The following is a 10,936-nucleotide window of genomic DNA, read 5'->3' as shown; positions in this document are numbered from 1 at the left end:
TAACAAGTTCGCTTATATGGGCGAACTTGTTAGACAAGCGAAGTTAGGGACAACTTCGCCTGAACATACCAGGCGAAGTTGTCGTGTCTATATAAGCTGATTGTTACGGCTTAGGTTAAACAATAATCAAGAGGTAGAGAGTTTATTCGTGTATTCGAGTCAAAGAGTTTTGTATTCAGTGATCATAGTATCACGTGTTTAAGGTTGGAATACAACATGTGTTTGGTTATCGTATCGTGTGTTAGCTCGTATTGTTTTCTATACTCGTAACGTCTTACGTAGGGATTCCGCACCTACGTAGAACGCGATATCTCGTGTAGATCCGGCTGGGAACCTACAAAAACGACGTTAGCTGGGATTGGTACCCTAACATGATCAGACGTATGGACTATCACGAACAAGTTCCCCCGTTACCTCACCCGAACCATCCTGCTTACCCCAACATCCTACCACCCATAACCGAACCTGTAGAGCGAGTTCTCGCAGCTGTTGTTTCTTGCTTGGAGCGTGACGTGGGTTACATGCGCTATACGAGGGCTAACGTTTCCGGACTGTTAAAAGACGGAACCGAGACTAAGGAGGAGATTGCCCGCATGGCAGCGACAATGAAGCAAATGCAAGAGGCTAGTGATCAACAGATGAAGATTATGAGAAAGATGCAAGCCGAGATGATAGACTTGCAAGAGCAACTCCAAGTAGCAAGGACCCGAACCGAGATAACTTTAGAGCATTGCGATGTATTACAAATGCAAATTACTCAGAACGCAGCCGAACCTGAGGCAGAGCCCGAAGAGGGACCCGAAGAAGATCCCGAAGAGGAGCCTGAGGAGGATCCCGAGGAAGATCCCGAGGAGGAACCCAAAGAGGAACCGGAAGAAGAACCGGCTGAGCCAGAGGCACACTCAGAGGTGTCCTCAGACGATGTGCAAATGTGCAAATTCTTGGATTGGAACTGGCTAACGCTATGAACTGGGAGGAGTTCAAGAACATGATGCGAGAAGAGTACTGTCCGAGAGAGGAGATTTCGAAGTTAGAGTCAGAATTTTGGTCAATGAAGATGGTGGGCTCAGAAATCGAAGCCTACACTACCCGTTCTCACGAGTTAGCGGTGATGTGTCCGCGAATGGTAGATCCGCCGAGTAAGAGGATTGAAATGTATATTGATGGGTTAGCACCGCAAATTCAGGGCATGGTGACGTCTTCCAGACCAGCAGCGATTCAACAAGCGATCCGTTTAGCTCACAAACTGACGGATCAAGCTGTGACCCAAGGTGCGTTACCACCTAGGGGTTCAACCACTAAAGCCCGTGACAACCCGAGTAATGACAACAACAGCAACAGCAACCCGAGCAGCGGAAAGAGAAAGTTTGACAACACCAGATCCTCATCCTCGAACCTTCCACAGCAACAACACTACCGCAAGCCCGAATTCACTCGGAGCTTCAACAATCAGAGTCACAACAACAATAACAACGGTAGCGGGCAGGGCGAGCAGATATGCTGGGAAATATCCGAAGTGCAATAGGTGCAACTACCATCATGCTGGCCCGTGTGACCGTGTCAAGTGTCAGAGATGCGGAAAGATAGGTCACCAGGCGAAGGAGTGTAGAGGAGACCTTGCGGCAAAGGGTTCTCCTAAACCACCTATGACGACGAAGGGATGTTTCGAATGTGGGCAGGAAGGTCATTTCAGGAAAGATTGTCCCAAGCTGAAATAGAACGACGACAACGGAAGTAATGGAAGTGGCTGTAGTGGTGGAAACAATGGTAAAGGAAGAGCTTTTGTTATTGGGTCGGGTCAAGCCCTCAATGATCCGTACGTGGTGACTGGTAAGTTCCCTGTGAACGATTGTTTTGCTTCTGTATTGTTTGACACTGGAGCTGATAGGAGTTTTGTGTCGAAAGCCTTTAGCCAACTCTTAGACTTAACTCCAACTCCGTTAGATGCTAAGTTTCCTGTTGAATTAGCTGACGGTAAGACTATAGTAACGACTCATGTACTTGCGGGATGTAAGTTAAAACTGTCAGGTCATGTCTTTGATATCGACCTTATTCCTTTTACGCTTAGTAGTTTTGATGTCGTGGTCGGCATGGACTGGTTATCCGAGAACCGAGCGGAGATTATATGTCACGACAAGATAGTCCACATTACTAGCCCTTCCGGCGAGATCATTTCGATCCGAGGTGAGAGAAGCGGCATGACCACCAGCGTCATTACCCTCATGAAGGCGCAGAAGTATCTACGAAAGGGTCATCTGGCAATTTTGGCGCAGATTGTTGAGAAACCCGCGGAGGAGAAGCGATTTGAAGATATACCGATTGTGCGAGATTTTCCGGAAGTTTTCCCGGAGGATTTGCCTGGACTCCCTCCTATACGACAAGTCGAATTCCAAATCGAGTTGACCCCCGGTGTAGCACCCATAGCACGAGCCCCGTATCGGCTCGCACCGGCGGAGCTTCAGGAGTTGTCCACTCAGTTGCAAGATTTGTTGGATAAGGGTTTTATCCGACCTAGCTCATCACCATGGGGAGCCCCTGTCTTGTTTGTCCGAAAGAAGGACGGGACTTTCCGCATGTGTATCGACTACCGGGAGTTGAACAAGGTGACGGTCAAGAACCGTTATCCTTTACCCCGAATTGATGATCTGTTTGACCAGCTTCAAGGATCGAGTTATTACTCGAAGATCGATCTGCGATCTGGTTACCACCAACTAAGAGTGCGCGAAGAAGATATTTCAAAGACGGCTTTCAGAACACGGTATGGTCACTACGAGTTCTCGGTTATGCCTTTTGGACTAACCAACGCACCAGCCATATTTATGGATCTCATGAATCGAGTATGCAAGGCGTACCTCGACATGTTTGTGATTGTTTTCATTGATGATATTCTCGTCTACTCCAAGAACGAAGCTGACCATGAAGAACACTTAAGGGTAATTCTGGAGTTATTGAAGAAGGAACAACTGTATGCTAAACTCTCGAAATGTGAGTTTTGGCTTCGCGAGGTTCACTTTTTAGGACATGTGATCAACGAGAATGGTATCCATGTCGATCCCGGTAAGGTAGAGGCCATCAAAAACTGGGAAGCACCTAAGACTCCGACTGAGGTGCGGCAATTCCTAGGATTGGCCGGCTACTACCGACGTTTCATCGAGGGATTTTCAAAGATTGCTCAACCCCTCACCGCTTTGACTCACAAAGGCACTAAGTACAATTGGGGTGACGCGCAAGAATCCGCTTTTCAACTGTTGAAAACCAAACTCTGTAGCGCCCCTATTCTAGCCCTCCCCGAGGGAACGGAAAATTTTGAGGTACACTGTGACGCATCGATACAAGGTCTCGGTTGTGTGCTGATGCAACTCGAGAAGGTTATAGCTTATGCCTCTCGACAACTACGGGTTCACGAGAAGAACTACGCGACCCATGATTTGGAACTCGGAGCTGCGGTGTTTGCCATTAAGATATGGAGGCATTACTTGTACGGTACCAAGTTTACCATTTACACCGACCACAAGTGTCTCCAGCTTATCTATGATCAGAAGGAGCTGAACATGCGACAGCGTCGTTGGGTCGAGCTGCTCAAGGATTATGATTGTGCCATCAAGTATCACCCTGGCAAGGCCAATGTAGTGGCCGATGCCCTCAGCAGAAAAGAAACAGATAAACCCAGACGAGTGTGAGCATTGCAACTCACGATTCATGCAAACTTACCCGACCAGATTCGCGAGGCGCAACACGAAGCTTTGAAAGATGATAATCTTCCATCGGAACTCATGCGGGGCATGAACAAGCAACTTGAAACCAGATCGGACGGGGTCCGATATTTTGAGAACCGGATTTGGGTTCCACGGTACGGAGAGTTGAGAACTCTGGTGATGGACGAAGCACACAAGTCCCGATATTCTATCCACCCTGGCTCAGATAAAATGTACCATGACTTAAAGGCACTTTACTAGTGGCCGAACATGAAAGCCAACATTGCCACCTACGTGAGCAAATGCTTGACTTGTGCCAGAGTCAAAATAGAATACCAGAAACCATCTGGTCTACTGCAACAACCGGAACTCCCAATGTGGAAATGGGAACACATTTCAATGGATTTTATCACGGGTTTACCAAAGACACCGACGGGATGCGATACCATCTGGGTGATCGTTGACCGGTTGACTAAGTCTGCACACTTCTTAGCGATTAAGGAATCAGACAAAATGGAAAGACTGACTCGCGTCTACATGAAAGAAGTGGTGTCTAGACACGGAGTGCCTGTCTCAATCATTTCTGATCGAGATTCTCGTTTCACTTCGCACTTTTGGAAATCACTACAAAGCGCACTAGGCACACGTCTTGATATGAGCACAGCCTACCATCCTCAGACGGATGGGCAAAGTGAACGAACTATTCAGACCTTGGAGGATATGTTGCGTGCATGTGTGTTGGATTTCGGAAAAAGTTGGGAACCTCACTTACCTTTGAAGAGTTTTCGTATAATAACAGCTACCACGCAAGTATTAAAGCAGCGCCGTTTGAAGCGCTGTACGGACGGAAGTTTCGATCACCTCTCTGCTGGGCAGAGGTGGGTGACAGCCAAATCACTGGTCCAGAACTGGTACTCGAAACTTCGGAAAAGATTGTTCAAATCTGAAATCGCATGGCAGCAGCACGAGATCGCCAAAAGAGTTACGCCGACAAGCGCCGAAAACCTCTCGAATTTCAAGTGAACGATCGAGTGTTACTCAAAGTCTCACCTTGGAAAGGTGTGGTTCGCTTTGGTAAGCGAAACAAACTCAACCCACGATATGTTGGTCCCTATCGAATAACTGAGCGCATTGGTCCGGTGGCGTACCGACTGGACCTACCAACGGAACTCAGTGGCGTACACAATGTATTCCACGTATCCAATTTGAAGAAATGCTTATCCGATGAAACTCAAGTAGTCCCTTTGGATGAACTACAACTTGATGAACAGTTACGTTTCATTGAGGAACTAGTCGAGGTTTTGGATTGGGAAACCAAGACGCTCAAGCACAGCAAAATTCCAATCGTTAAGGTTCATTGGAACTCGAGACGTGGACCAGAGTTCACGTGGGAACGCGAGGATCAAATGATGAAAAAGTATCCTCACCTTTTTGAAGGGCTGACCAAACACAGAAAACCGCGAAACCCGGCAAACCGTCAGAAATCACCGGAGGTATGAATTAAATTTCGGGACGAAATTTCTTTCTACTAGGGGATGATATGACAAACTGAAAATTTTTCTTACTTTTTCAGACACTCATCACGACTTGACTCAAATTTTCGGGACGAAAATTCTTTAACATGGGAATGATGTAACAATCGTCAATTTCAGGTTAACTCCGTTAACTCAACTCCATCAATTCAAACTTAAGATCACTAAATCTATAACGCACACCTCATTACATTTAAACTAGGGTTTAAATGACGCTTAACACTTACTACATGTGTAGTCTTTCGGGAATTGCACCGAACGCAAACGAGTTGACGCAAACGATTGATGAATAAACGAAAAACGTCAAAACAGTAATTATGTGATAATTATGTGTTAGACTTATGTGTTGTGTGATAACATCGTTATAAACACTAACTCAAGATGTAAACAAGTTAGTTAAGCTAGATAAGTAATACTTAGAAGTGGAGGGGCCAAAGTGTAACATGGTATTTTTATAAATAATAATAATAACAAACCCTAACTTATTATTATTATTCCCCACACAATCTCGATCGGAAACCCACCCCCCCTTGGCTCCTTGGCTGCCGTCACCTATATACACATACATACACTCAATCTCAAGCTCTTGATTGAAGATTAAGGTGCTAGGAAGGTATAATCGACTATCCTATGCATCCTCTATACTTGATTTTAATGTTTAACGGGTTAATTGAAAACCTTAATAGCCGATTTTATGTGTGTATGTAATTAATATGATTGTTGTTGATTTGATGATGATTTGATAACTAGATTGGATATTGTTACATGTTAATTGTTGTGTCTTTGATTTGAGTTCAAACAAAAACCCTAATCATGTATGTAATGTGAAATTGATGTGCATGGATAGTTTTTATGGAGTCTAGAGTGTTATATGAATGTATGATGATCCATAGATAGTTAATATGTTGAGTTTGGATGCAAACAGTTTCTGGACAGATTGTGTTATTGATGTTTAAGTGACTGTAACGAAGTGTAAATGTGAAAATTGGTTGGGATTATTGATACTACAGTAAACTAGGTTGAGTCTAGTTTCTAAAGAATATAAACTTGTAATTTTTGGACAAGTAAAGGTTAACTTTTATGATTTTACAAAAACGTTGTGCAAAGCTGAGCTGTTAGACCTGCTGTTAGGTTGTTTTGTAAATGTTATATCTCATGAACTACGAGACCAATTGGGTTGGTTCCACTTCTGGAAGTTGACTTACTGAGTTAGGAACCTAACCCAAGTGGTCTTGCATTTATTGGATTTTTCGTTTAACGGGAATTTCAAATAACATTCTGTTGCGCATGAATTTGACTGTTATGAGTTTGCTGTAATGACTTGATGATTGTGAGAAACCTATGTGGAATAAAAATATAATAAAATATGTTCTGGAAACCTAAGACATATATGCTCTTGTGATGATTTTTGGTAAATTAATTGTGATGCTATGATCGGTGAAATAGACTAGTTTTTCAGGTATAATTCTGTCTCGGTGAAACTAGCTGCTGAATTTTGTGAAAATGCATGAAACATGATACTTGCTATATAATTGTTATGTTTTGACCAAATTGCCCTTGCGGGGAATAATTGCTAATTGATTGTCATGATTTGACCAAATTGCCCTCATGGGGGATAATGGATAGTTAATTGTTATGTGTTGACCAAATTGCCCTTACGGGGAGTAATTGCTAGTGATGTACTTTATGAATACATGACATGTATATAATTGCTTACACATGTAACGTATCACAAATACATTGGTTAGAGTCACACACGATTCACAAACGAAACACGAAACATGTTATGTGCATAGGTATTATGTGCCGGGTCTAGAGACTCGATAATATTCCGACACTTAGAAGAATCTCTTTATTGTTTTAGAACGCTAGAGAGAGTTTTTCTGTGACGCGCATCTTGGTGAATTATTTTGGGAATACTTCGCAAACAGTGAGTTTCACTTTCCCCTTTTAAACTTTTTAAACGCTTTTCACTTGGGGGAGATAACATACTCCGAAACGCATTTAAGATTTTGTTAATATAGATTATATATCACTTGTAAAGACTAAGTGGCAAACGCAATAACTAAAGTCCTTCATTCACATCGAACCGTTTAATATTGGATAATAGCGAGTCATTGTTGAGTAGTACTACTGGGTTTGACAAACCCCACCCAATGCTAAACTCGACTGGAGGTCGAGTGGGTGTAATCTTGGCTAAACACATACCATGGTCTGGATGACCTGGTGGCAAGGCAAATGATAAACAGTCAGCTTCGGTGTCGAACACTTAGTGATACTTGTTTTATAGGCTAGCTACCTATAGATATATAATTGACATAACACTATCTGGTAACGCTTAACGCAAAATGCTGTAACGCAAAACGCTGTAACGCAAAACGCTGAACGCAAACGCTAAACGCTTTATTTTATATAAACTGTGAACTCACCAACCTTGTGTTGACACTTTTAGTATGTTATTCTCAGGTAGCCGAGGCGGGTGCGCGGTTTAGGAACATGCATTGCTTGAAACATTTTAATTATGCAAACTTATTTTAAACTGTTATCATTGGGTTTTAAGTCGTCCTGCGTAACGCAACATTTATTTTATGGTTTTTACGCTTCCGCATTTAATTACTCGTAAACGTTTTCATGGTTTTGAAACTTTTTTTTTATGGTTAGATTATAACTAATGATTCCGATCCTGTTAGTTCACACCCTCTGACGGTAAAACTCCGTTAGTGGATCTTGAGGGTGTGACAATATGTGGTAAAATGCGGTGGGCACATCGCACCACGCCTGGTCACGACCTCCAGCCACGATGGGCCGAACCAAAGTATGTTCGAGTGAGAATGACTTTGTGTATATTTATGGTACCTAAGTACGTCAGGACGCTGCGGTGTCTTGCTGAGGTGACCTAGGTAGAGACTCGAGTTTATAATGATATTGTTTTAACTTTGTTATTCCTAAGCCAAGATGGGCCAAGGCACGCGTAACCCTCGAGGGGTAGCAACGTAAAAGAAAATATTTTCGCGTCAGCATATTCACCAGCATTCGTTGCTGACGTATTTTTATAACATTTTGCAGGTAACCAAGATTAGAGCTAAAGGACGAAGGCTCAACAATCCGATGGCTCGGATAATTTTGATTAAATATAAAATATGATGTTTTTGTGAAACTTATAAACAAGTAAATCCAATCGAGAACTTTTGTCTCGACTTTTGTAATGTAAATATTTTACAACTTTAACCCTTATATTTTAAAGTCTTCCGCTAACAATCGCAACTCTGATTTATTTACAAATGTGGTACCAACTATCAAGTCACACGCCTAGGCCTAAGATGGGGGTGTGACAGAAAATAACTTGATAAATTGTTGCACATAAATGCCAAAATCAAAATCTTCCTTCAACTTGATCGACTTGGATGACTTCATTGATGACAAAACTGTGGTGGAACAGGTGCACTCCAAAACTCTCTCCTCAAAGCCGAGGATTCCAACTACTCGCCAAAAGAGTGCTGCCTAGAAGAAAAGGAAGGCTACTACCTTAGCCAAGACTGAACCTTTTGCTGATATGAGCAATGCCGAAGCCGGAGAGAAATTACAAGCTCTTGCCAGTCTTCTTGAAACAGTAAGTATCCTTATTTATCCTGAGAATAATAAAATGCAGAAAATTTATGTTAACCTGAGGATAACAGGGAATTGAAAATTACCAACTAAGGCTCCAAGATGATGAATTGGCTTTGAGAGAGGCTGAAAGCAAGATTGCAGATCTCCAACACGCAGCAGACACAAGGATCAAGCTTCACAGAAAGAAGGAAAAAGAGATTGTGGATCTTAAAGCCTCATTCGAGTTGGAAAAAGCCGAACTTATTGAATATGCCAAGAGGTCTGCGGCTACAATTATCCTGGAGTCAATGCTCAAGATGTCAGGGGAGGTGCAGGCAAAGGGCTATGTGATGGATTCCTGGAATTTCGAAGTTTGGGCAAAGAAGCTGAAGATGTTGAGGGGTGAAAAGGTTGAAGAAGTCTAGGCTGCATGTACTTCTGAGGTGATAAAGGAGAAAAGTGCTGATGAGGTTGCGGAAGCAGAAAAGAAGGCGGCCGATCAGGGTGATGATGACAAGGCTAGAGCCTGGTTTTCAGGTTGTTTGATGTGTTTCCGTTGGTTGTATGTTCGAACATTTTCTATTTTGGTTGTGTGTGAACAATATAATATGCTTGGATAATGGTTTGGGTGGAGGGATCATGGTTCAGGACGAAGCCCAAACTATCTTTTATTTCACGTTTTGAACAATCAGATGATTCTGGTGGATGGGCTCTGTTTTGAGTGAAACCTGAATCATCTTATCCTGCATTTTAATATTATTATAACAACTTTTTATGACTTATCTTGATATTTTATCCCTGTTTTTGTTATTAAATCCTTATTATATTATTGATTTTATTGGGATTTAAAAATTTAAATGAAGTTCCTTAATAACAGTTTAAGTTTCAATTCAATAAACCAACACCACGTCATAAAATTCATCTTATAAATAAGACAAGTAATATGAAATATAGAAAATTCATAAATAGGAAATCATACCAGAATCATATAGCAACTAACCCTGATAATGTCTAGACCATTTTATCCTTGCAATAAGATCATTTTTCAGGATATTCCTTCGATTCTAGGGATATACTGATAGACCTGCAATGTTCAAATTATCCTCAAAATAAATTCAGAAATTCTGGAGACAAGGCCGAAATAAACTGGCGACAAGGCATAAATAAACTGGCGATAAGGCCCTTAGAAGAGGTGAAACCTCTTAAACCTTAGGAATGGGATTCAAACCAATAGCCGAGGATAACGAGGTAACAAGTCACTATATTTCATGTGCTGGTCCCGCCTCTCGAACTAAGGCTGAATAAACGTGCGCTACAGGAGATCTTAAGGAAGAGGTGAAAACCCCTTAAATCTTAGAAGGCATTGAATAATACCTTAACAGGCGACAAGGCCCAAATAAACTGGCAACAAGGCCCAAATAAACTGGCGACAAGGCCCAAATAAACTGGCGACATAGCCCAAAAAAGCTAGCGACAAGGCCTAAATAAACTTGCGACAAGGCCCAAATAAACTTGCGACAAGGCCCAAATAAACTTCATTCAATGTGGGAATACCACATATCTTCAGGCTTCAAAACAGTCAAATCTAGGTGAGGGGTGGGTGTTAGCCTTGCTAACACCACTCCGATGCCTAAGTCAGTATCATGATAAAAGAATAATAATATTGAAATTGAATAAAAATATAAATTAAAATACATACCTTAGTTGTTTAATATCACTGTTAAATTTCTCAAGATAGAAATTATCCTTGGGATAGTAGTCTTACATAAAATATTTTTTGAGATGGATAGCATTCCAAGCTCTTGGTAACAAGTCACCATCCAAAGTAGACAATCTGTATGCCCCTTTTTCTGCTTCTGACTCAATCAAGTAAGGACCTTCCCACTTTGGTGCAAGCTTTCCATCCGCGGAATTTGTATTATTCTGAAAAGCTTTTCGGAGAACTAAATCTCCTTCTTGAAATCTACGAATCCTGATATTCTTGTTGTAGGACTTTGCTATATTCTGTTGGTAAGATGTCATTCTGATCTTTGCTAAATACCTGAGTTCTTCTATTGCATCCAGATCTTCAAGTAGACTTTGAGTATTATCCTCGGGATTCTGATGACTGACTCTAGCTGT

Source organism: Bidens hawaiensis, unplaced genomic scaffold (genome assembly GCF_021521415.1).
Source record: "Bidens hawaiensis isolate Kalapana, Puna unplaced genomic scaffold, B.hawaiensis_p1.1 tig00011955_1, whole genome shotgun sequence".
Lineage (NCBI taxonomy): Eukaryota > Viridiplantae > Streptophyta > Magnoliopsida > Asterales > Asteraceae > Bidens > Bidens hawaiensis.
Note: the sequence above shows the minus strand (reverse complement) of the source record.